The sequence below is a fragment of the Aotus nancymaae genome, unplaced genomic scaffold (genome assembly GCF_030222135.1).
Source record: "Aotus nancymaae isolate 86718 unplaced genomic scaffold, 86718_ANA_hifiasm-v0.15.2.pri h1tg000057l, whole genome shotgun sequence".
Lineage (NCBI taxonomy): Eukaryota > Metazoa > Chordata > Mammalia > Primates > Aotidae > Aotus > Aotus nancymaae.
Window position 1 is genome coordinate 52,298,730 of NW_026988471.1, and position 27,381 is coordinate 52,326,110.

General features: G+C 40.3%; 1 non-coding gene across 1 annotated transcript; it reads right to left on the minus strand.

Annotated features, from left to right (window-relative positions):
* Positions 1-4,378: 4,378 nt before the first annotated feature.
* On the minus strand, positions 4,379-4,562 carry LOC135269824 (small Cajal body-specific RNA 16). Its single transcript, XR_010338074.1, has one exon. It is a non-coding gene; the product is annotated as a small Cajal body-specific RNA 16 (non-coding RNA).
* Between the last annotated feature and the right edge of the window lie 22,819 nt (positions 4,563-27,381).

Genomic DNA, 27,381 nt, shown 5'->3' on the forward strand with positions numbered 1-27,381 from the left:
AGTGGCTCACGCTTGTAATGCCAGCACTTTGGGACATGGAGGCAGGTGGATCACCTGACATCAGGAGTTCGAGACCAGCCTGGCCAACATAGTGAAACTCCATCTATACTAAAAATATAAAAATTAGCTGGGAGTGGTGATGGGTGCCTATAATCTCAGTTACTCGGGAGGCTGAGGCAAGAGAATCACTTGAACCTAAAATCAGAGACTGCAGTGAGCCAAGATCGCACCACTGCACTCTAGCCTGGGCAACAAGGGCGAAACTCCAACTCAAAAAAAAAAAAAAAGAAATCATGCTGAAGGAGAAGTTGGACTGGTGCTGAACAGTTCTCCCAGACTACGCTATATCTCTGCCCCTAGAAGTGATTCCATCCTGAAATGACTGCCTACTTCGCACAGTACAATTAGTACTTGGCATGTCCAACTATCATGTGATTCACTGTGATTTTGCATGTGTTTTTACTGCTCAATCACACTCTAGGTTCTCTGAGAACCAGGACAGGTTTCATTCTGCTTCACAACTTCCTCCAACCTTGGCCCACTGTCTGGCACATAAAGTAAATTGTTAGTGAATATTGGTTAGCCGGCTGAATTTTATAAACCATCAAGTTTATTAAGAGAATCAGGTGAAATGTTTAGATGGAATAAAACGAATGGCCTCTCAACAACAGTCCAAATGCCAGATATCCCCTTGAAAACGACAACTGAATAGCAGTCCAAACAAGTGCATTAAGCCATCTCTAGCAAGAGACAATGCAGCTGCAACCCTGCATTAATAAAGAGAGCAGAAACCAAGACAACCTATTTTCACTCTGCTTGGAAATCTATGCTCTTCCCGAGCCATCAAAATTGAGTGAGAAATTGCAGTGGATACAATCAGCTCTTATTTACTATCAACGTTTCACAGCAGCAAGCATTAATAATACATCTTATATTTATAAAGCTTTGTTTTCAGCTTTCCCTGATACTGAGCCAGCAAGATTTGAGCATGTCTATGGGATCCAGCCTTTGTTAGTAAAAGAAGAATTTCAAAGAGAGGGGAAAAAAAATCAGAAAAATATAAAGCTATCTAAATATTCAACATGCAATTATTCAATTATGCTACTTTATGATATATCTGACATAAGTCATTATAATAAAACCAGAAACAAATGCCACACATAAAACAAGAACCACCAAAATAAGTCCCCAGTATGAACTGAGCTTCCTGCCTCAATGCATAATTTATACTGTCTATAAAGCCAGCACCTGGGAACTGCTAATTTAATTAGTTTGTATCGAACACTTAATTGAAGTAAGCCAAGGTTTAGGACTAGCTTGACAGCTGTTTTCATTACATCTAATTAATCTGTGGCATTTGGTTCTTTTTCCTGCTGTATTAGTCAGCTCAGGCTGCCATAACAAAACACCAGTCTGGGTGTCTTAAACAATAGAAATATATTTTCTCACAATTCTAGAGGCTGGAAGGTCTAAGATCACGCTTCTAGCAAGGTTCACTTTCTGGTGAGGGTACTCTTGCTGGCTTGCGGATGGTTGCCTTCTCACTATGTTTTTGCATGGCCCTTCCTTGGTGTGTGCACATGGAGAATGAGAGATTGAAAAAGACAGAGAGATGATATCGAGCTCTCTGGTGTCTCCACCCTTATAACCTCAGTTAACATTAATTAACTTCCTTGGAGGTCCCATCTCCAAATACAGTCACACTGGGTGTTAAAGCTTCAACACATGAATTTGGGTGTAACATAGCTACTCTGTCCATAACATTCATCTTGCATAAACTATAAAGATCATTTGGTTTTGTTTGGTCTGAAGAATCAGTTCTACCAGATGACACTGTAACCGGGGGAGCATATCCAACTCCCAGAGATCAGAGATTCTTGGCCTCTCTAACCCTGAAGAATGGGGAAAGGGGCCCCAGAGGCATGATGAGTTTGCCATTCAAATAAATATTATTTACTCAGAGTTTTGTGGAAAAGTGATTTATTAGACAGATGAAAGAGAGAAAGAGAGAGACAGAGAGAGATGGGAGAGAGACAGAGACAGAGACAGACAGAGAGAGCACGAGAGAGCTCTTACATCATCGTGGGAGGGGACCCAGAGGAGGAATCCGTATAGGTAAGAGCAACTGGAGTTTTAACCCTTGAGTTATTTCCTCCCCCTTCATGTTCTCTTCTAATAAGAGGAGTTCTTTCAAACTTCCTCTGGAGTGATTGATCTTTGACTCTGATATTGGACTGGCTACTTGGTCCACAACTGTGAGTTACAGAGCCTCCTCTTCCTGAAGCTTTTCTGGGGATTTTGGGACAAAGGAGCCCCACCTGGCTTTCCCTACCTGGCCAGCCCGAGAAAGTCAGATAAAAAACTTTGCATTTGAAACCCCTCTGGTTCCTGGATGGAGGCATGGAGGAGGTGCTCAAAGGTATCCCTGCATTTGAAACCACACCCCTCACGGACCCAGGAAGAGAAGCTTCTATAACACAATCCCTCAATATCATGTCAATGCTATACTCTCTTAATTTTTCTTCATTCCAAGAATTTATGTGACAACAGTAGAAAATGGTGCCTGTTCAAGGACACCTCAACTCCATGTCTCACCAACCCTACCCAGGAACAACCATGTTGGTCCAGCACCTCCCCCACAGTCTTCCCTGACAGCCCCAACCTCCATAAAAGAATTCATTCATTTATTCACCTATCAACACACATTTACTAAGTCACTTATACCAGGCACTGTACAAGACAATAGAGTTACAGAGTCAAAGAAGCCCTAGTCCTTGCCACCAAGGAGTTCCCAGCCCAGTGGAAAACATAGAAAGTGTAAGGCCGGTCGCCTCGCTGGGAGCTCGGACATAAACGCCCCACTTTTTCTCCGAGAGCTCGGACATGTTCACCCTCTCGCACAGCCTAGCCTTCCCTTAAGGAACCCCACCAGGATGCAAACGAAGTCTTGTAAACCTACCCAATAGCGGTCGAGTCTTGTATGCAAACGAAGTCTTGTAACTCTAGTCAATAGCAGTCGAGTCTTGTATGCAAATGAAGCCTTGTAACTCTAGCCAATAGCAGTCGAGTCCTATATGCAAACAGCCTTGTAACCCTACCCAATAGCAGTCCTGTCTTTCCCACACCCTGCTCTCCCACAACCAATCGAATGCCTCCACTCCCTATAAAAATCCCACATCTGAGAGGAGTCTGTGTGACTTCTCCGGCCCCTCCTGTAGGACCGCAGAACCTTGCCCAGGAGCCAAATAAATCCTTCGCATTGGATCTTCTTGTGCTGGCCTCAGTTTCTTCATTTTAAACTCGGCAAGAACCCAAGAAACCTTACAGAAAGGAAACAGTAAGAATTTAGGAGAAGCTAAACCTTGACATTTGCAGGCCTGAGGCTGAGGGTAAAAATAGGGGCCTGCATATTATATATTAGAATGCCTAAATTATATAATTCAAGCTAGCAAGCAGTTAAATAAAATATGTTCTTTCCTATAATCTTAGTAAGTATAAAATTACCTGGAAGGCAGATTCAAATTTAGAACTAGCAGAACAGAAAGAAAAAAAAAAAAAAACAATCTGTGGCTTACTGCCCTCCTCTTCCTTCCCCCAGCTCCAGGCTGCCTGGCAAGGGATCTGGCACACACCTGCGGACACCTTCACATGTCCAAACTCTATCCACATCCCCTGCAAATAGCTGTCCCTTGATGGATCAAATAAAAAGACCTACAAATGTCTTGGAAATAGACTTGGGGCAGAGGGTTTTGGAGCCCAGGTTTGAAGTGTGTTCAAGGATGGGGCACCCATCAAGAGGGACATTATAAAAAGGACACAGCAGGGCCCTGTAAACCAGTGCTTGGCAAACACCTGCATGAGCAGGACCTAGAGAGTGTGGTAGAACATGGATTCCTGAACTCTACCCCCAGAGATGAGGCTTTGGTGGGTCTGGGGTGCAGCCCAAGAATTTTCATTTCTAACCATTCCCACAAGATGTCTATCGGTGGACCACACAATGAATAGTCTGAAGCACAGGACCCAGAACAAGGCACTGTTAAACCAAGTCTAATGGTGGCACAGGTTTAGTGAGATATGTGCTACCAAAAAACTATGCAGAGTGCTAGCTGTAGCCAGAGTGAGCGCATATAGACTTACATATATACAAGTGTACACTGAGAGCCAACTTTGTGTCAAGTACTATATTGACTTGACTCATTCATTCACCAAATAATTATTGAAAAAGAGACTATGAATGTGAAAGAACTATGCACCAAAAAAGCCCCATCTTATTATATGTAAATTTAATTTTTAATTTAAAAATGTTTAAAACAAAAGCAAAAAAAATCAATCTGTTCTAGAGTTTTCCACTTTTTTGTGGCGAGTTGCAGGGGTTGGGTCCTGTTTGCAGTATCATACATGATCAAAGTGCTGCTAGAATGTTCACAGCTGTTACTGCAAATTCAAATCCTAGGAAAGACTTCTCCTGGGAATTTGCTTTAGGTCAGGGCTAGGCTTCCTGGTATAAGGCTGCATCCACAACTGGGCAGGTTCAACAACACAGGAGCCTTTCCCCAGACCATGAGATTTCCGCTTCTAACAGCAGAGTGGCTCACATCAGAATGTTACTCCTGCTACCAATTATCAACTCTTGTCAAAATATTTTAAAAACTGGGAGGCACTAGAAAACAATCTACTGTGTGCCGGATACAAGTGTAGGCACGAATATACTTCAGTGAGAAAAGAAAAAATCCATGCCTTCTTAAAGGCATATAATATATATTATATATATATATATATTTATATTATATATATAATATATATAATATAAATATATATGCCTGTAGCATTCATCCACAATTCTCATAATGTTAAAAAACAATCCGAGAGAACCTCACTTTAAAGATGAGGAAACTGTTTCTGAGATATTAAGAAATTTGTTACATAGAACCCAGCAGAGGAAATATTTGAACTCAGGCCACCCCCATGCCCTGCCTGCTCTACAGTGAAGAATGGAGGAAACTCAAGGGAGACAAGGAGCTCTAGGTAGACCTTCTGAAAGAGGTCATGACTTTTACTTAGAAAAGTAAGCAAGGTAGAAGGAACAAAGAAAAATCACAATTGAAATAAAGACCTTCCAGCAGAGAGGAGGGCTTGTGTGGAGGCAGGAGTATTATATATGACGGTGAATAGAAGGAATTAAGAGTGGATTCTTTTATCTGCAATGAAGGGTAGTCACAGGAAAGTGGGAAAGTGAGAAGGGACATGTATATGGGGAGAATAACTCGTGGATGTATGCACGAAGCACTAAGCAAATGGGTTTCAAGGAAAGACAAATCAGGCTTGGAAGATTCATTTCTGAGATCCATTTTATGCGTGTTCTTCTAGTCCTCTCACCTCCTGCAGTAATTAATGTCCACCAAGTTTGTTTTGTAGCTATTTACACACCTCCAAATGAAACCTGTTGATGTTCTGAATATTTATTTAGGTAGTCTGTTATTATTCCACTATCCACATGTCATCTGCATCTTGGCAACCTCGACAGCCTGCATCATTTGCGAGCAAGAACTGCGTGGGTGGATTTCACAGAACAGCCCCTCATTATTTGCTGATTTGGTTCAAAAATGACTGAAGTGTCAATATACTTTGCAAGGAAGTTATTAGCAATGAAAATGTCAAGTTACTTCTCACTGGTGATGAACAGAACAAACACAACGTGTCCCTTATGAAGGTACTCAGGAACATTCATATTTGTAGAACCCAATTTGATAAGCAGAGAGAAACAGAACTAGTTCCTAATTGGACAGCTTTCTTTATTGCATCTTGATCTAAACAGAGCTAATAATTTTGGTCATAACTTCTCATATAAATCTTAAGATGGTTATATGGAATTTAAAATCATCTCTAAAATTCTATCAACTAAATAAACTTCACCAACTCTCTTACATGTGCCTTTAACCACTGAATAAGAGAACAAATGAGATTTATCACAGTATATTTTAAAATCATGTACAAAAGAAAATAGCATCAAGGTGACTTCCAAGGAAGTGAATTCTCCTTGTGTTGCTGAACTGGAGGTGTCGAGGGAATACTGATGTCAGTTTGGTTTTTGGCAGCAGAAAACCCACCTAGTAGTCACCAAAAAGAGAAGCACAGACTCCCCACCTTGCAGTGTAGCATCCCATTAAGGAGGTGTCAGGTCTTAATCCCCTCGGTACCTAAAGCACTGTATGAAGTATCCACTCTCCACAAAGAGGAATACTACCAAATTCGAGACAGTACCTTATGCCATGTCAAGTATATGGCACAGACTGCCATAAGGCAGATTTGTGTTGGCCCCTGCTGTAGAAAACTCAGCTTTAGCTGTGTACGTACAGAGCAAGCCACCCACACTGGGAATGAGCATGGAAATGAGTTAGAACCTTTTGTGATTATATTGAGGCTCTTTGAAGGCTGCTGCTCACCAAGTTGACCTTAACATTCCCCTCAGCTTGATTAAACTTAGACAGGCTTCTTCCTGATCACAGGTCTCTGACTTCCCTTAGAGCATTTACTTTATATAATTTGCAATTGGAGCTGGGCATGGTGGTTCACATCTGTAATCACACTTTGGGAGGCCAAAGTGGAAAGATCCCTTGAGGCCAGGAGTTCAAGACCAGCCTGGGAAACAGTGAGACTTCATCTCCACAAAAAATAAATAAATAAATAAAATTTAATAGCCTGGCATAGTGGCACACAACTGTAGTCTCAGCTACTCTGGAGGCTGAGGCAGGAGGATCCCTTGGAGCCTGGGAGTCTGAGGCTACAGTGAACTATGATCTTGCCAAAGCACTCCAGCCTGGGTGACAGAGTGAGACTCTGTCTTCAAAAAAAAAAAAAAATCCAGTTGTACATTTTTATATGCCCCTTTGAGATGTAAATGTTTTATGACCCAAGAATGTCTTTCTCAAGGACCTGGAAACCATCCCTTTGAAATGTAATCATCAAGAAAGATATTTCTCCTATCTCCCAGTCTCTCCAGGAGGGTAGGAGTCTAACTTCCATCATGGTCAATTAGCAAACACAGATGTCCTGATCACATTGACCAGCCTCCTGCTAGGTTCTTCCATAAGATAATCTGAGAGCACTGGGAGAATGGAAATAAGAAGTCTAATAGAGCATCCATGCTTTCTGAGGTTCAAAGTTAGACTCACCAGTTGGGGTGGACCAGGGAGGATGTGATCAAGACACAGTGGCATGAAAAGACAAAAGACCCTGTGAAATAAAATTCCCAGGAGATTCTAGGCTGGTGACTCAGGCTCAAAAACTATGGGTTTGGGGCAGGAACAGCACATGGCTATGTCCTGTGCTTTGGAGGACAATGACTAGCCTTGTGAGAGTCCACCAAGAGAACAGTAATCCTAGAATCCAAGCTTGGGCACGCTGCCTTGTGCAAGGACCAGGCTAAGCATCGGGAACCCACAGCAACAGCAACACCTTGTGGGCCCAAGAGACAGTGGCCGTGGAAGACTCCAGTTTCCTTTGCTTGGCTTTTGGTTGAGAGGGCTGGTTCCCCGCATTCAAACAAATGAGACCCAGAGTTCTTAGGAAGTTGGAGGTTGAGACGTGGGACAGGTGAACTTGAAGTGGACGATAATGAAGATAATGGACTTCCTGCTCATAGCACAGCTGCTCAAACAAGTGATTTTTAAAAGTAAAGAGATTTTAATGCATTTAAAGAGAAAAGTACACCAACATTTCTGAGCTGGTCATCCAACACAGTTTTTGGGTTTGTTTTTTTTTTAATGAAAATAGATCTCAGACAAGAAAGTACTTCTCTCTTTCCTGTAGACGTAAAGGAAATATTTGTGAAGGTGTAGAAACCAGAACTCAATCATATTTGGATAGGTGGAGATAGAAGTTTTCAGCTGGAATAATTTCCAAGCTCATATATATCTTATCTCTACTGGATATGATTTAGCTTATTACAATAGCACTGAGAGCCCTGACTAGAGCCCTGGGAAACCTCTAAGAAGCTTCAGCTGTTCAGTCACTTTGGCCATCAAATAGTCAAAGGAGGCAGCAGTGTTAGAAGCAGTGAATCTCCCTTAGCCTCAACAAAGGTTCTGTGCTTCAGATGGAATTTGTATTAAGTAGTAACAGGCAGACTCAATTTACCAGGAATTTTATTTTTAACTTAACAATTCTTTTTTTTTTTTGAGATGGAGTCTCGCTCAATTGCCAGGCTGGAGTATAGTGGTACAATCTCGGCTCACTGCAACCTCCGCCTCCTGGGTTCACGTGATTCTCCTACCTCAGCCTCCAGAGTAGCTGGGACTACAGGTGCGAGCTACCACGCCCAGCTTTTTTTTTTCTTTCTTTTTTTGTATTTTTAGTAGAGACAGGGTTTCACCATGTTGGCCAGGATGGTCTCAATCTCTTGACCTCAACATCCACTCTCCTCAGCCTCCCAAAATGCTGGGACTACAGGCGTGAGCCACCACTCCTGGCCAAATATTCTTATCACACAGATAAGACATCTCTATAGAAACACCATTAAAAAAATAACACATTCCATAATCTCACCACCCATTGATAAGCACAGTAGTATTGTCAATATTCTAATGTAGATATTTCTAAACTTTCATGCAAATACATACTTTTAAAAAAGCAGACTCACAATGTATATCCAATTAGGTAAACTTTTTTCTCTTAGTATATCAAAGTTTTTGTTGTCGTTGTTTTGTTTTTGTTTTTCAGAGATAAGGTCTCACTCTGTTACCCAGGCTGGAAAGCAGTGGCACAGTCATACCTCCCTGCAGGCTCAACCTCCCAAGCCCAAGTGATCCTTCCACCTGAGCCTCCCAAGTAGCTGAGACTACAGCTAGGCATGATGGTGCATGCCTAATTTTTTTTTTTTCTTCTTTGTAGAGACCAGGTCTCTCTATGATCCCGAACTTCCGGCCTCAAGTGATCCTGCTGCCTCAGCCTCCCAAAGTGCTGGGATTATAGACATGAGCCACTGCACCCCCACCACAAGATCTTTTCATGGACAATAAATATAGATACGCTACATTATACTAACTGTGTTCTGTTATTGAGGAATTTCTACAGACTCTTTAGCAACTCTTCAGATGTATGCATATACACAGCAACATGCACAATATTTTCACTTTTAACTTACAGAATTTAACTCTCCTTTGTGACACAGCTGTACTATATTGTGAGTCTGCACTAAGGGTGCATGTGACAGTGGGGAGTTGTCATTTCTTTATCTTTTTTTATGCCTTATAACTCACCCTCCATCCCCAATCACTGTATCAAGAAGAAAGGAGTAAGACGGTCTCACACAAAGCATTCAAATATCCCACCGTTCTGCAGTCATTACCAAGAGGCATATTCCAATGTGACATCTCAATGACATCTCACCCTCTCTATTAGGATGGGGAAGAGATGATGCCCATTTCCAGGAGGAGGGCTGCATGCTGACATGTGAAACCTATTAATCGATCTTTTAGACCTCGTGTATTACTTTATGTCATCTGTACTCTATTAAATCATTTCATTCCAGCTAGACAACCAAATAATACCTCCACGGAACCTCAGCATGCTCTGTTCTCCAGCCCCACTGGGTTGTCTTAAACTTTCTGAAATTAAAAGGCAAGAAAGAAGCTTTCACTCCCAGAAGCCATTAGGCCTCCTGCTGCTTTTGAATGAAGCATCTCTGACCCTTATCATAAATATATTAAGCAAAGAAAGGTTAAAAATTCACTGAGGGAAACATGGTCAGCCATGAGTCATTTATGCCCTGGGGTGAAATCAGAAGTCATAAATTAAGGTAAATCAATTCCAATGGTGTATCAGAGGAAACACATGAAAATCCCAGGCTGCCTCATTACTAATATAGGATCTGTGCATGGTGACTAAATCTCCAAAGCTGTAGAAGTAACTGGAGGGAGGAGGAGAAGCTGGTCTCAGAGGAATGGGTAGGGATACTTTAGCCAGCAATGATTTTAGCACAATTATTGTGATTCATAACCAAATAGACTAAAGTGAATTTTTGAAACCACACCTAACTAATTTCAAGCCCCCTGTTATATGTGCATATGACAGATGTGGGGTTGATTATCCATTCTGTGACTCTGCCATGCATGACCTAAGAAGACCCCAAACTGAAAGGCCCTTATCCCTTCCAATGCTCAGCTGCCATTCACCACTATTTCATGGGTGAACTGACTTATTCAATGACATAAGAAAAATCTCTGGCTCCTGGACTGTTACATAGCCCTCCTGCCATTCAAAAGTTCTATTATATTGACCAAAAAAAATACACATGCTATGAGTACATTTAGTTATTACCTGTTAATCAAAATGGGGCCTCTGGTCCTGCCCAACTCCCTATACTTCTGTTTTACATTCTTTCAAAAAATTTTTATTAATAAAGGCAATTAATCAAGTGTAAAATAAATGCAACCATGCCTTTTAGATGTTTTCCATGTAAAGCAATTCACAAATCAGACAAAATACTCTATGGGATTAAGTTTCCAGATGAAATCTGATGAGAAGTATTCAAATCTACACATCTGGGAATGTCAGTGAATTCCAAGTGGACAAAGGCTACAGTTGAAGTTTCAGCCTCTTAGGCTGTTTCACTGGTCTGTAGGCTCCATGAGAGTTGAAACAGTGTCTGAGTTATTTACCACTGTATCCTCAGCACCAAGCACAGTGACATAGAGTAAGTATTTACCAAATATGTGGTATGTAGAAGAGTGGAAGGAAGGGAGGGAGGAGAGGAAGGAAAAAAAATAGAGTGATTGGAGGAGGGTAGGACAGGAGTGGAGCAAACCACATGACTTTACCTTTAAAAATAACTACTGACCAGGCACAGTGGCTCAGGCCTGTAATCCCAGCACTTTGGGAGGCCAAGGTGGGGAGATCACGAGGTCAGGAGTTCGAGACCAGCCTGAATGACATGGTAAAACCCCATCTCTACTGAAAATACAAAAATTAGCCGGGTGCGGTGCCACACGCCTGTAATCCCAGCTACTCAGGAGGCCAAGGCAGGAGAATCGCTTGAAACTGGGCAGAAGTTGCAGTGAGCCAAGAGCATGCCATTGCATTGCACTCCAGCCTGAGTGACGGAACAAGACTCCATCTCAAAAAAAAAATTATTAATAAATAACTACTTGATTCTTTTGGTGAAAAATGATTCATAATTATTAGAAAAATTTGAGTCATGCAGAAAAATACAAAGATGGAAAAAAACATCCCAAAGCTTGTCACAAAGTATCATGAGCATTATATGAACCAATTTTCAGCCATTTTCTATGAACATATACAAACAAAAGCACCAACACAGTTATAGCATCGTCTTACAATCCTGAATCATGCAGTGCATTCTATCACTTTAATTTAAGCTAGCCCAAATGAGCCTCCCTCCCCAGCAGTCAGTTTTCTGATCTTGGTGACTAAAATTGGACACATTGAAATGTAATGACTGTGGCTCTGTCACTGGGCCTCTCAGGTGTGGCTGGTGTGGGTGGCAGCTATCACTGCTCCTGGGCAACAGGCTGACACCAGACTAAGAGACACTGCCCTGATCAACTTCAGCATTTCAGTAACAAATGAATCATTAGACTGGCATTAATGTCACTAACAGGACAAAACACAAATAGAGCCAAACCAGACTTATGTCGTCAGACTAAAACAGCTGACATAATATCTGTTTTCCATCTACTTTTATATAAAATGATGACAAATAAAATAGCTATCAGCGTGCCTTCACAATTGAGCACCAATTTCTCCTTTGGGATCTCCACTTTGGACCACAAAGCTAGTATCTTTTAATATCTTTTAAGGCAAGTTTGGACTATCTGGAGGTGATAATTGAGTCTGAGATGAGGAAGTGATCTGGACATGCTGAGCGTATTCCTCCTCTCTTCCAGATCTGCCTTCCAGCAAAAACATTTCCCTGGTCCACCATCCCTGAGGTGTATCACACATGGCAGAAAAGACTCTGCCCCATGTGGAGAGGACTGCAGTTGTCCAGTGCAGCCTAAGATTAGGTGAGTGATTCTAATCCCAGCCTTCAATCATTAGAAGCTCAGACCTAAGCTATTTTCATACAGCCATATCAAGAACAAAATCAACATTTTGATCTTCATCAGACTCCTTTCTTGATTGGATTAAAACTTGAGAAGGGAAATGAGAGTGTAATTTATTAGCTCTTCCCACACTAAAATCCTATAATATACATCACACTCTTATTCCATAACTGCTTTGGTCTGTTTCAATATAGAATCTACAGAATAGATTGGGTAGTAGATTAGGAAATCAATTCACGTACATCAATTCACACTTAAACATATATATGTGCATTAAGTATATGAAGATATGTCTATAATCATCTGTTGTCATTTGTACTTTATCAGTTTTAGTGAAATATTCCCACTTTCTAAGAATGCAGCCCCGGTTTTCTCCTACTACAGAACTTGAAGTTAGAGGATGCTATACATATAGAGAGAGACAAATAGCTATACATAGGAATTTCTGTTCTTCAAATCTCCTTTCAAAACTCACACTCATTGGTATTATACATGAATATAAGAAGTTTCTAAATCAAGGATCAGCAAAGTATAGCCCACAGACCAAATACAGCCTGTTACTTATTTTTGTATAAATAGAGAGCTAAAATGATGGGTTTTACATTTTTTAAATATTAGAAAAACAAAAATTATGCAACAAAGACCATATGTGGCCATAAAACTTAAAATATTTACTATCTGGTTTTTTCACTTAGAAAAAAAGCGCCGGGCACGGTGGCTCACGCCTGTAATCCTAGCACTTTGGGAGGCCGAGGCGGGTGGATCACGAGGTCAAGAGATCGAGACCATCCTGGTCAACATGGTGAAACCCCGTCTCTACTAAAAATACAAAAAATTAGCTGGGCACGGTGGTGCGTGCCTGTAATCCCAGCTACTCGGGAGGCTGAGGCAGGAGAATTGCCTGAACCCAGGAGGCAGAGGTTGCGGTGAGCCGAGATCGCGCCATTGCACTCCAGCCTGGGTACACAAGAGCGAAACTCCGTCTCAAAAAAAAAAAAAAAAAAAAAAAAAAAAAAGCTTGGCCGGGCGCGGTGGGTCACTTCTGTAATCCCAGTACTTTGGAAGGCCGAGGTGGGTGGATCACGAGGTCAAGAGATCGAGACCATCCTGTCCAACATGGTGAAACCCTGTCTCTACTAAAAAATACAAAAATTAGCTGCGCATGGTGGCGCGCGCCTGTAGTCTCAGCTACTCGGGAGGCTGAGGCAGGAGAATTGCTTGAACCCAGGAGGCAGAGGTTGCAGTGAGCCGAGATCGTGCCACTGCACTCCAGCCTGGCGCCTGGCCACAGAGCAAGACTCTGTCTCCAAAAAAAAAAAAAGCTTGCCAAATCCTGTTCTACACCAACTCTTTCTCAATACCCTTTCTCTCTCTCATACACACACACACACACACACACACACACACACACACACACACATTCTTGTCTCCTACTTTAAGGTTAATTCTAGATCCTATCAGTGGAGGGTAATCATTAGAAGCATGAAGTTAGACAACCTTGAAGTCAAATCCAAGCTTTGACATGATTTGCTATGTGACTTTATGCAAGTTACTTTCCTTCTCTGAGTATCAACTTCTTGGCCTTTAAAAGAGAATGATAATAGTGCCTAATTGATAGAGTACCTAATTGACAGGTAGAGCTTTGAAAACATAAATGTAAAGAAATCAGGATAAAGCCTGTCATGTGGAATTGCTCAATAAATTAGTTACTATTAATCAAATCTGGTTTTGTTAATACACTTCTTGTTCTACACACCCTCAAATTTAACCATTCCTGCTCCCACAATCTACCCCAGAGATAAATTAAAATATATCTCATGTATCTAAAATCAACTGTTCCATACAGCTAGAGGCAATCAGAAAATAAATATAAATATTCCCATAAATACAGTCCTTTCAACTTTTTCTATGGAAACAGGTGTAAAGCTATTAGTAATGCTGAATTCAAATATCTCAGAGAAAAATAATATACCATAGAGCAGCTTGGTCAAAGTGACCAGCAACCCTCCTAAAAGATGTGAAAACTCCAAAGAATACTTTATTGCAATAGGATTTTTGTGCAAAATAATTTAGTGTCAGGGCAACCAGCTCCTTACACAAAATAAGGGCTGAATGAATAATCAGGTTCTCAATTAGAAAACTACAGACCTAAGTGTCTGCAGTTAAAAATAACACTGAGGTGACTTGGCATGTGTTTCTATTATAAGTTCACACAAAAAGACTTTTTAAAAAATTGTTCTGTATCTTTTGACCTTGTTGCAGAAGTTTTTAAACCTTTTGTCCCTGCCCTCTTGAACTAGCCCATATCCAACATTTGTAATCACACTGAACTCAGACAATCATAGCTCTTCCAAAAATATATTCAATAGAAGTAGCTTCCCTTAAGGCACTGCCTGACTTGTGTCTTTATCCTTTGACAAGAAAAGCAAGAAAGAGTTGCTGCTCAAATTTAGGCAATAGTTGTGGTGATAGCTAAAGGGTTTTATCTCTACCCTAAACCCAGAAGATTCTCTCAATCCTTTCTTGCAGCATCATGTAACACATTATTCTTCATAATTCCCAAGAATAGAAGAGTCTGCATATAAACAGACTCCAGAGGCCAATTATTGATGGTAACAAATGATATTTGTATAGCAGCTATTAAATTCATGCTTGTAGGGCCGGGTGCGGTGGCTCACGCCTGTAATCCCAGCACTTTGGGAGGCCGAGGTGGGTGGATCATGAGGTCAAGAGATCGAGACCATCCTGGTCAACATGGTGAAACCCTGTCTCTACTAAAAATACAAAAAATTCGCTGGGCATGGTGGCGTGTGCCTGTAATCCTAGCTACTCAGGAGGCTGAGGCAAGAGAATTGGCTGAACTCAGGAGGTAGAGGTTGTGGTGAGCTGAGATCGTGCCATTGCACTCCAGCCTGGGTAACAAGAGCGAAACTCCGTCTCAAAAAAAAAAAAAAAAAAATCATGTTTGTAACTCAGATGTTAAAAATATGGCATTTTTATTTTTGTAATTTAAAATTCCTGTTTCAACTTCCCATTCTAAAGGAGGGAAGACAATATCATCTTAATGACCTCTTTCCCAAGGTGACTCATGATTTCAGGAGTGGGGCACATACATCTGCCAAGGGGGCCAGAAGGAGGGTCTGTCACGATTGGAGTGGCGGAGAGGAGCAAGTAGTTAAGAGCGTAGATATAGAGCCAGATTGTCTGGGCTTCATTCCTGGCTCTTCCAGTCACTAGCTATGAGACCATGGGTGAGTTACTTAACCTTCTGTGCCTCAGTTTTCTCATGTGAACTGGGTTATCACCTATGTCATAGGGTTATCATGTGGATTAGGCAAGTTAACATTCACAAAGCACTTGGACAGACTTTAGTGCTTGGTAAGCATTGTAGAAGTATTTGTTAAATAAATAATAAATACCTTCCTGTTGTGAAGGCATCTGCTGAAGCCCCTATCTGGCCCTGACTCAGTCTGTCATCCAAGCATGAGCTATCCCTCACACCTGTCCAAACAGCCCTATCAGTCCAGTTGGTCTCTCTGCTCCTACTCATTCTTGAAAGCAAGGAAATCGTCCAACTATTTCCATGTGCAGGAAGCATGGAAGAAATCTCTGGGAGGCTGTATTCACACCCAATATTAATGCAAGTCTTATAATTATATAAACATATCCAACATGGGGCAATTATTCCAGCTATAACTCCCCCAGGTCTTCCAAGAATGCCATGTTTTTCTGTTTCACAGGAAAAAAAAATACCATGCAAATGTTAAAGCAGAATTCAAAATTTACTATCTCTAAAATCAAACAGAAAGAAAAACAAACTCATTTGTTCGAACACTTGAGATCTTCCTGTCTTCCACAAAGAAATGCCATTTCAGTCAAAAAGTGGTTTGACTCCATCCCAAAAAACCCTCAAGGTAAAACACTGTAACTTAGATGCTTCTAATTAGACAAACTTCAAAGAGATATTGGCTGAGAAAAATCCCAAAGTATATTTCCAAACTGTGGAAGCAGGTTTAGAAACTCATAATATTTTACATTAGTATGAAATGCATGGTCTTCTAGCTCTGAGCTGTCCAATATTGTACAACCAACAGCCACATGTGGCTACTGAGTACTTCAAACATGGAAAGTCCAAATTAAGATGTGCTATAAGTATAAAATAAATACTTACAGAATCTCAGATTCAGAGACTTGGTATTTAAAAAAATGTAAAATATCTTAATCTTTTTATATTGATTACATGTTGAAATGATAATGTTTGGGATACACTGGGATAAGCAAAATTTAACTGATATTAATTTCACCATTTTTATTTTTTAAGTGAAGCTACTAGAAAATTTAAATTTTAAATGAAGCCACTAGAAAATTTAAAATTACTTATGTGACTCACATTATATTTTATTGTAAAGCACTGATGTAGATAATATAGGACCACCCCTCTGAGGTAATTCAGAGTAATCATATTTCTAAATAATAAATCTGTCAATTAATCAATATTTTTTTATCTTAAAAAATAGAAAAGTATTCTTTGCTGTTTTCTCACTGTAAGAGGGGCCAAACTTGAACTATTTGTTTCTTTGAAAAGGCTAGGACACGCTAATACTTAGTGTTTTATTTTTGTTTTTGTTTTTTTTTGATTTTTTAAAATTATTTTATTCCATTTGAGTTCATGTAATCACTTACTCTAAAAATTTAGAGTAGTGACTTGTAATTTTTATTATCAACTGTATCCAAAGCTTGTTCATCTCTATTCATCGGTATTCCAACAGACTTTGGAATTCATAATAGATTAAAAACCTAGAAACACTATGACTAGAATCAATAGCTTCAATTTGATAATAACCAAGAGTTAAAAGTTTTTTGATTATATTTCACATGTCTGGCCCTGTAGAATCCCAAGAAATAGTTCTATGGTTACTCTGTTGTCTATACTCCAAAACCAGTGAAGCCCACAATAGGCTAACAATTCTTTAGTCGTTTTATTTTGTCAGTGGAACTTCCTGTCTATTCCTCTCTGCAGGCATTACAAGCCTTTCCTAATTCTGCAGGTTTGTCTTCACCAAATTCTCTGTCAGTGCCCGCCTCTCCTACCAGCCTGTTGAATAGCTCCACCTGGGTCTTTCCCCCACAAAACTTACCCACATTCCACTCGTAGTACGACTCAATCTAAGTTGGATTCACCTTTTACTATTCTTTCAATGATTTTTATATTTCCAATGATGGCCAGTAAAATCAGTTCACTCTTCCCTAAGGGCTCTCTTTTCTTTCGTTAATAGGATCCCTGCAGTCCAGATGCTTCTAAGATCTATTATGTAATTCAGAGTAGGAAAGAAAGAGCTTTCAGCTCTTCCTTGTAAGAGCGGAAATCATAAAGACAATTAAATCTCAGAAAACTGAATCAGCAGTCTTTTGTAAGCAGGCCTCTAATTTGAGAAGGTGTAGCTGAATTACATGCTAATATAATTGCCAATACATGTCAATATGTATTGTGGACTCAAGTAGTCTTAGAACAAATAGAAGTAGGACATGCTTCATTATCATTATTGGATCAGCAGATCCCTGAGTGGAGAGTTATTCACTTTGGCCCTCAGACGTGTCCATAAGCCTTGCAAGAGCCATTGATCTGTAGCTTTAGTTATGTACAGAGGGTTATCAAAGAAAAATCAGGTTCTCAAAAGAAAAAGCTAAGATGTTAAATTTTTCCTTCTATTAAACTAAACCATTACAGTCCTTGTGTTACACACATGTGGATATGCATACACTTAGCACTTACTGAACCTCAAGCAGACATAAACTGCATGTGTCAGTGTAAACTGTAGATACACAATGGTCTGGATTAATTCTACTACATCTGTTTGCCAAAATAAAAACCAGGTTTTCATCTGGGACCAGAAAGGGGGCATTGTTGTCAGAGGCATTCGAACCAGAATGACTCCATCATGAATAGGAGCTGGGCAAAATGAGGCTGAGACTTACTGGACTGAATATTCACAAAGTTAGGCATTCTTAGTCACAGGATACGATATGAAATCAGAACAGGATATAGGTCATAAAGACCCCGCTGATAAGATAGGATGGAGTCAAGAAGCCAGCCAAAATCTGCCAAAACCAAGATGGTGACAAAAGTGACCTCTAGTGTCCTCACTGTTCATTATATACTAATTATGATGCATTAGCATGCTAAAAGACACTCCCCCCAGGACCATGACAGTTTCAAAGAACACAGCAACATCCAGAAGTAACCCTATACGGTCTAAAAGGAAGAAGAACCCTCAGTTCTGGGAAATCTCCATCCCTTTCCCAGAAAACTCATGAATAATCAACCCTTTTTTTAGCATATAATCAAGAAATAACCATAAAAATAGCTAACTAGCAGCCCTCAATGCTGCTGTGCCTATGGAGTAGCTGTTCTTTTGTTTCTTACTTTCTTAATAAACTTTCTTTCACTCTACTCTGTGAACTCACCCCAAATTCTTTCTTGCACAAGATCCAAGAGCCCTTTCTTGGGGTGTGGATCAGGACCCCTTTTCAGTAACATTGTGAATGATTAATTTTTATTGGCTTTCATTTAAAGCAATAATTCTTAACACACAAGAGTGTGGAAGAATGACTGAGTGCTTGTTAAAAACTGATTCTCAGTTCGAGTCAGGAGGTCTAGGGTGGACTCCAAATATATACATTTTGGACAATCTCTCCAACTGACTTTAATGCAAGAGCAAAGGGATTCTACTGTGGCTAGGTCAATGCTCTTAGAAACTCTGATTTGAAATATTGGCTCTAATGTATCACACACTAAATTTGATCCCAAAATGACTCATGGACATAGTTTAAGAAACCATGTTACAGTTAATTTTATGTGTCACCTTGACTAAGTTAAGGAGTAGCCAGACAGCTGGTAAAACAGTATTTCTGGGTATATCTGTGAAGGTGTTCCCAGAAGAGATTAGCATCTGAATCAGTAGAGTAAATAAGACCCACCCTCATCAATGTGGACAGCTGCCATCCAATTCAGTGAGGGCTTGAGTAGAATGAAAATATGGGGAGGACACATTCCATCATCCTGAGCTAGGAAATCCATTTTCTCCTGCCCTGGGACATCAGAGCTCGAGGCTTTCAGACCTTTGGACGCTGAGACTTATATGAGCACCTCCATTTTCCCCCAACATACACTCTGTTCCCCACCTCATTCTCAGATCTTTGGTCTCAGAGTAGGAGTTACAGCACTGGCTCCCCTGGTTCTGAGGTTTTTGAACTTGGACTGAATTACACCACCAGCTCTCCTGGTTCTCCAGTTTGCAGATGGCAGATTGTAGGGCTTCTCAGCCTCCATAATCATGTGATCCAATTCCCATAATAAATCTCATATATGTATATGTGTGTGTGAGTATATATATATGTGTGTGTGTGTGTGTGTGTGTATATATATATATATCCATCCTATTGGTTCTATTTCTCCAGAGAACCCTGTAGTCAAAGGAAAGAGATATAAGGAGACAGTTTCCAAAAGTGTTATCTCTGAAAAATAAACCCTAGTCTCTTGGCACATCTGTGCTGCTTCTGCAGTAAAGCACACAAAGTTTAAAAAATGCCTCATTCTGCAAAATGTGACTCAGAAGTATATTTGTGCAGAGGCTTAGTGAATCTCAGTCATTCTTAAATTCTATCATGCACTTTGGGAAAAGGGAGGGCAATTTCTCACTGTCCCCAGTGAGAGAAGGACATTATTTTATTAAAATAAGAAAACTGGCTAGGAATTTGCAGTGAGAGTATGTCTCATACTATGTTAATTCACAAGCCCTGAAGTGTTTTAGCAATCCAACACAAGTATAGGGAGTCCTTCAGGGAAATGAGTGTTCTTTTTTGGGGAATTCATGCCTTTCTAGCACCCGAAAGCCATGATCAAATTTTTTTCAAGTTCTATGTTGCTTTTAGGAAACAGATATCCTAAAAATAGATGAATGAGGACTGGCTTCAGTTTGAAAGAGCAGCTTTGTGTCTATACTTATAAAGGCCCAAGCTGAGCTAGAGAACAGTACTAGAAGCTTTTCAATAAAGCTAAAAAAGGAAGTACAAATATCTCTCAGGTGAGAACAAGGTTTAAAAAAGAAGTAGAAAAATTCCAGAAAGACTGAGACAAGGGTAAGTTTCTTTGGAGAGTAGCATAAAGTCTTCTTAGATGGCACTTGCCATCTAAGGATATTTTATCTTTAGTTTTCTTGTTTCTTCATTGTGTCTTTCTCTTGCAATTTGCTCTCTATCATGATTAACTAGAAAGAGCTGAATCTGGGACCAGAAGAACACCTGATTACTATGACTGTTGTGTGCTGAAATGCATCCCTCTCAAAAAATTGTATGTCAGACAAACATTTCACAGGAACAAGAGGCTAAAGAGCCAGGCAAACCAATCCCTCCCCACCCCACCAAAAAAGAAAAAAAAAATTGTATGTTAAAACCTAACCCCCTGTACCTTAGAATATGACTGTATTTGGATATAAGGTTATTAAGAGGCGACTAAGTTAAAACTAGGCCTTTAGGGTGGATCCTAATCAAATCCAACTGGTGTTCTTACACAAAAAAGACATTTGGACACAGGGAGGCACATCCAGAGATAAAAGGGACTGTGTGGGGACACAGTAGAAAGACAGCCCTCTGCAAGCCAGAGTGAGGCCTCAGAAAAACCAGACCTGCCAACACCTTCGTCTTGGACTTCCAGCCTCCAGAACTGTGAAAACACAAGTTTCTGTGGTTGTTTAAGCCCCCAGGCTGTGGTGTTTTGTTATGGCTAGCCCTGGCAAACCCAATTACCCTGGCCTGGTTACCTAATTAGCTTGTTTTCTCACCTGTAAAACAGAAACAAACCCTGCCTACACAGAGCTGTTGAGGTAAGTTGTGATATTTTTGGAAACTACAAAGGGTTATACGAATTTAATCACTAAGATAGTTGATTATGAAAAATGTTTCCCTTTTATATCTGAGCTAGATATGATGGCAGGGAGCACTGAGTGTCCCCTGTTGCCACTAAGAGTCAGAGGTTGCTAGCGGCTACACTACAAAGCTGTGGATTCCCAAGCCCTTCATTTATTTGTGTTTATTGCCTCAAGTTGTTGACAGCTGAAGACGAGGAGAGATAAACATTAAGTATGAGTAAGAGAAAATATTCTCTAATCCATTCTATTTTCCATAACTCTAAAAGTAATGACAAGTATTCTGGGTTGGAAAAAAAAACTCAATATTTATTCTTGTTCACCACCTAAAAATGAGGAAAGAAAAGCTGAAAACATTGACATTCAGAAAACAAGTTGAGAGGAAACAGGAATAAGCAAGGAATTTTAATTAGAGCTCTATAATGCTCTGAGGAAATAACTATAAAAATGAAAAGTATTCCCCCAAAAAGCTGAAATGGAAATAATTGAAATGCATATGAATTCAATTTAAAGGGCTATAGAGGGCAGCATAGTTAAATAGGGTATAGAAAAAAAACCAATAAAAACGATTCTAAAAATATAAGCAGCCTTTTAGGAAATACTGAAATATTTATTAAAAAATAAGCAGACATTACAAAAATAGGTACATATGTGAAGTTAAATATTATATTTCAAATTAAAATGCCCTTTTAGTTTCAGATGTCTCAGAAATGAGCTCATGAGAACTAAAATTCTGAAATACTAAAATGTTTTCCTGAAATAGAAAAAAAGGCAAAGATTAAAAGAACATTCCATCTTATAACAGATGATTAGGCACGTGTCTTGATTTTTGGAATCTTCTAATTTTCTTCTATTATCATGGTTTGCAAACTTTAGTGTGCGTTAAAATTACTTGAAGACTGCTAACCACAAATTGCTAGGCCCCACTCCCAGGTTTTCTGATTCCTGAGGTCTGGAATCAAGCTCAAGAATTTGCATTTCTGCCTCAGCATAGTGGCTCACGCCTGTAATCCCAGTGCTTTGGAAGGCCAAAGTGGGATGACTGAGGCCAGTTCAAGACCAACCTGGGCAACAAAGAAAGACTCCATCTCTACAAACAAACAACAAGAATTTGCTTTTTCTTTTTCTGTTTTGTGAGGTAGGTTGTTCCTGCTCTGTCATACAGACTGGGTGCAGTCGTGCAATCACGGCTCACTGCAGCCTCAACCTTCCAGGCTCAAGCAATCCTCCTGCCTCAGCCTCCCATGTAGTTGGGACCACAGGTATATATCACCATGCCCAGCTAATTGTTTTTCTTTATTGGTAGAGATGATGTCTCACTATATTGCCCAGGCTGATCTCAAACTCCCAGCTTCAAGCAATCTTCCCTCCTGGGCCTCCCAAAGTGCTGGGATTACAGACATGAGCCACTGCGCCCAGACAAGAATTTGTATTTCTAACAAGTTTTAAGGTAATGCTGAGGCTGCTGGTCTGAAAGGCTTTGAGAACCAATACACTATGATAAAGACCATGTTGGAGCTCCAGTTGAATACAATTGACTGAATATATTAATTTATTTGCACAAAATACTTCTGAGTATTTGCAACTATCTCAGCTCTCTTCCATAATACACCAAATTCTAGGAGATGGAAAATAAATCAATAAGAGGCAATTGACCTAAAAAAACAAACAACCACAGAAAGCTAAGTGCCTTTTGGGGCAGGAAGTATCAAACAGCAATATGCAAATGCTCAAGAATTGCAGGTATCAGATATCTTTAAGAAAATACTAAGGCACAAAACTGAAAGGAGAATTGGTTCAAAGTCTTTGAAAGAAACTGAGCCCCTGATCTTCTATGCCCTAGCAGAAAACCACGTGTTTACTATTTGAAGAGATTAAACCACGAAAGATTTGGTAGAGGGGACCTGGAAAAGCTTAGGAAGTGCTTTTAGGAAAAGGAACAGACAAGGAAAGTATGGGTCTCAGCTTTCCCTCCACCCTACCCAGCTCCCCTGGCCTCTTCCCTTGAGCCTCTCCCAAAATGCTAACTAACAAGTAGAAAATTAGAAGCTTCCTCTTTGGTGGAACTAATCAAGCCAAGAAAAAAGACACATAGACACTGACATTAGGGATTCCCCCTTAAAATGATGGGATCACTATCCAGTCAGCCTGCACTGAAGACCATCAAATATGTCCCATGTGCTTACAAAGAGTTTCCAGTCAGTATTGTAGTGTCTCACTCATAAATAAGAATTTTAACCAACAGTGATCAGATTAGAAATACTCATCTAACATGATGACTGTCAGGTTCCAGCCTAAGCTGGAGTCTGAGGGGAGCTGGTGGATGGGTGGTGGGTAGCTGAAAGAACATTCAAGGGATTGTAGGCAGTGGGATATGGTTTGATTCTCTCTCTCTCTCCTTCAGTCTTTGTCTCAGCTGCCTGCTCCAGCTACAACCCCTCTGGATGCCAGCTCCACAGCTCCTGCTGCCCCTACACTGGCAGCTGCACTCCCTGGTGCACTCACCACTTTCTGGCTCCCCACTGTCTGCCTGCAAGGCAGCCGGCTCCCTCTCTCAGAGTTAGCAGTGCGTTATATTACTGGCTCTGAGCCATTATTGTATATGTATTTTTTATTTCATAAAAAATAATGAAATCATGTCCTTTGCAGCAATACATACACAATAATGGCTCAGAGCCAGATGATGAGCCCACCCATAATATCGTTACACAACTGTGATTATATAATGCACAGGACTGTGTACCTGTGCTCCAATCCTGCTGTGTCATGCTACACCAGATGTTTACGTCAGCCTAGTCTTTACTGAAGCACATCCATTTTCCTTACAAAGGCAGAGTATGAAAAAACCAATGGGATGAAAGAACTTAGAGGAAACAAAGATAATAGAAGCAAAAACCAAAACAATAAGCAAACAACTGTAAATAATGTATTCAAAGAAAAGAGAAAACATCTCATTTATGGAAAAAGAAAAGGATGTTATTTTAATTTTTTTAAAGAAACAGTATGCAAACAACAACAAATATTAAATCATGCTGACAGAAATGAAAAATAAAGCTGAGGAAATTCCCAAGTATGAAACAAACCAATGAAAACCAAGAAAAGTGTAGAAGCAGAGCAAAAACAAATGGGAAGATTCCTATAGAACAGCAGTGCTCAACTAGGGAGTGATTTTTACATCCCAGAGGTCATTTAGCAATTATTAAAGACATTTTTGGTTGTCACAAGTCAAGATGTGGAGTCGAGGGATAAATAACTACTACTGTCCTCTAGTGAGTAGGGGCCAGGAGTACTGCTAAACATCCTACAATGCACAGGGCCGTCCCCCACAATGAAGAAATTACCTGGCCAAAAACGTCAAGAATACCAAGGATTAGAAATCTCACCATAAGATAATGCAGCCACCTAAATGTGAATTTCCCCACTTCCTGAAAATATCCACAAATGAACAAGGAGAATAAATAAAATTGCTTATAATACAAACCAACAACATAAATAGTAGTATAAAAAATACTACGAGCCTTCTCAAATGAAGACATACAAGCAGCCAAACAAAAAATGTTCCATTTCACTAATCATTAGAGAAATGCAAATCCAAATCATAATGATATATCATCTCACACCAGAATGGCTATTATTAAAAAGTCAAAAAAAAAAAACAGATTCTGGCAAGTCTGCAAAGAAAAGGGAATGCTTATACACTGTTAGTGAGAATGTAAATTAGTTCAGCCACTGTGGAAAGCTGTTTAGAGATTTCTCAAAGAATTTAAAACAGAGCTACCATTCAACCCAGCAATCTCATTACTGGGTATATAGCCAAAGGTAAATAATTCTACCAAAAAGACAAATGCACTCGTAAGTTCATCATAGTGTTATTTACAAAAGAAAGATAAGGACTGAACCTAGGTGCCCATCAGTGGTGAATTGGATAAAGAAAATGTGGTACATTTACACCATGGAATACTACACAGCTATAAAAAATAATGAAATCATGTCCTTTGCAGCAATATGGGTGCAGCTAGAGGGCATTCTTCTAAGCTAACTAATGTAGGAAAAGAAAACCAAATACTGCATGTTCTCACTTACAAATGGGAGCTAAACAATGAATACACATGGACATAAAAATGAGAATAGACACTGAAGACTACTAGAGGGGGAAAAATGGGAGGGAGCATGGGTTGAAAAACTACCTGTTGGGTACTATGCTTACCACCTGGGTGATGGGATGTATACCCCAAATCTCAGCGTCATGCAATATACTCATGTCACAAACCTGCACGTGTTGCCCCTCTACATGGTTTGGCTCTCTGTCCCCACCCAAATCTCACTTCTAATTATAATCTTCAAAATCCCCATAGGTCAAGGGCAGGACCAGGTGGGGATAACTGGATCCTGGGGTTAGTTTCCCCAATGCTGTTCTTGTGATAGTGAGTGACTTCTCATGAGATCTGATGTTTTTATAAGCGTCTGACATTTCCCCTGCTAGCACTCACTCCATCCAGCCACCCTGTGAAGAAGGTGCTGCCTCTCCTTTGCCTTCTGCCATGATTGTAAGTTTCCTGAGGCACCCCCAGCAATGTGGAACTGGGAGTCAATTAAACCTCTTTCCTTTATAAACTACCCAGTCTCAGGTATTTCTTCATAGCAATGAGAACAGACTAATACACTCCTGAACCTAAAGTAAAAGCTGAAATGATTAAAAAATACTGTGAACTTCAAATTGTTGTAAATAAGGAAATACACGTCCAAATCCAGAGTAGAGAGTCAGGGCAGGGGATATATAAGAGGGGAGGGGAGAAGAGAAGTACCAGAGACCAAATGTTGTGTCTCCGCCCCACTCCCAAATTCATGTATTGAAATCCTAACCTCCAAAGTGATTGTTTTTCGAGGTGGTGCTTTGGGGAGGTGATTACAGCATGAGGGTAGAGGCTTCATGAGTAAGATTAGTACCCTAAAAAAGAGACTCTGGAGAGCTCCCTTGCACCTTCTCCCATGTAAGTTTACAGGAAAAACCAGAAAGCAGGTCCTCACCAGACACCAAACCTACTAGTAGTACCTTGATCTCAGCCTTCGAAGCCTCCACAATTGTCAGAAATAAATTTCTATTGTTTATTCCTCACAAGGTCTGTGGTACTCTATTATAGCAGCCTGAGCAGACTAAGACAGGAACAGATGGGAGCAGGGGAGGAAAGAAGCAGAGAGGAAGGAAACTAATCTACATCTTCAACATTTTCCTCAGAAAGCTACTCAGCGATATACAATTTTATCACTTACAAAATCTGCTTTCCCCAAATCTGTAGGATAATCTAAGTCTTTGTGGCTATATAACAAGGATTCCCTTTCCTATAGTTTCCAATAACATTCTTCATGTTCATCCTTCTTTGATTCTTCAGAATTCTCAAAAAACACCCTTTTGTATCCTGCTAATGCTTCTTTACCTGAGCATATGGAATTGTCAGATCAAAACTCCAAGTAAACAATTGCTGGAGAAAGAAACCTGGAGCTCCAGACTTCCAGGACATAGGTGACAGCAACAGCCAATGGGAAAGCCTTTTTGCTAATGACCAGCAACCAGAGGTAGCATAGACTAGGTAAAAATATGGATTTAAATCCTGTCTCTGCTGTTTACCATCTGAGTAACCTTAAGTAATTCTTTAAGCCTCTCTGAGCTACAGTTTCCTCATGTGATATGAAGATGAAAATATATATTTATGGCTGGGCACCGTGGCTCACATCTGTAATCCCAGCACTTTGGGAGGCCGAGGAGGGCAGATCATGAGGTCAAGAGATAGAGACCAGCCTGGCCAACGTAGTGAAACCCCATCTCTACTAAAAATATAAAAATTAGCCAGGACTGGTGGTGCATGCCTGTAATCCCAGCTACTTGGGAGGCTGAGGCAGGAGAATCGCTTGAAGCTGGTAGGCGGAGGTTGCAGTGAGCCAAGATCACGCCACTGCACTCCAGTCTGGCAACCGAGAGCAATTCTGTCTCAAACAAAAGAAAAAAGAAAATAACCTACTCATACAGTGGTCTTGAGGGTTAAAAAGATATTGAAAGCAAAGTTCCTACCACAGTGCCTGACTTGTGGTAAATGTTCTTTAACTGGTATCTTAAAAGGAGTGCTCTTCAAAGTTTCACAGCTAGTGTAGCAAAGAGAGAATCATTAACACTGCCAACAAATTTAAGGGACAGTCCACACCAGTTGTTTAGGGAAAGCTGAGGCCAATGAAGCTGTGCAGAGCCAGAAGTGAGATCGGGACACATTTACAGGGTGGGTAAAGTGTTATTTTGTTCTATGTTCAAGAGTTTTTGATGTTTATTTAGGAGTGTAACAGTCCAGTGTCAACACATACACACATACATATACACACTCTAAGATACTGCTACCCTAAGAGCA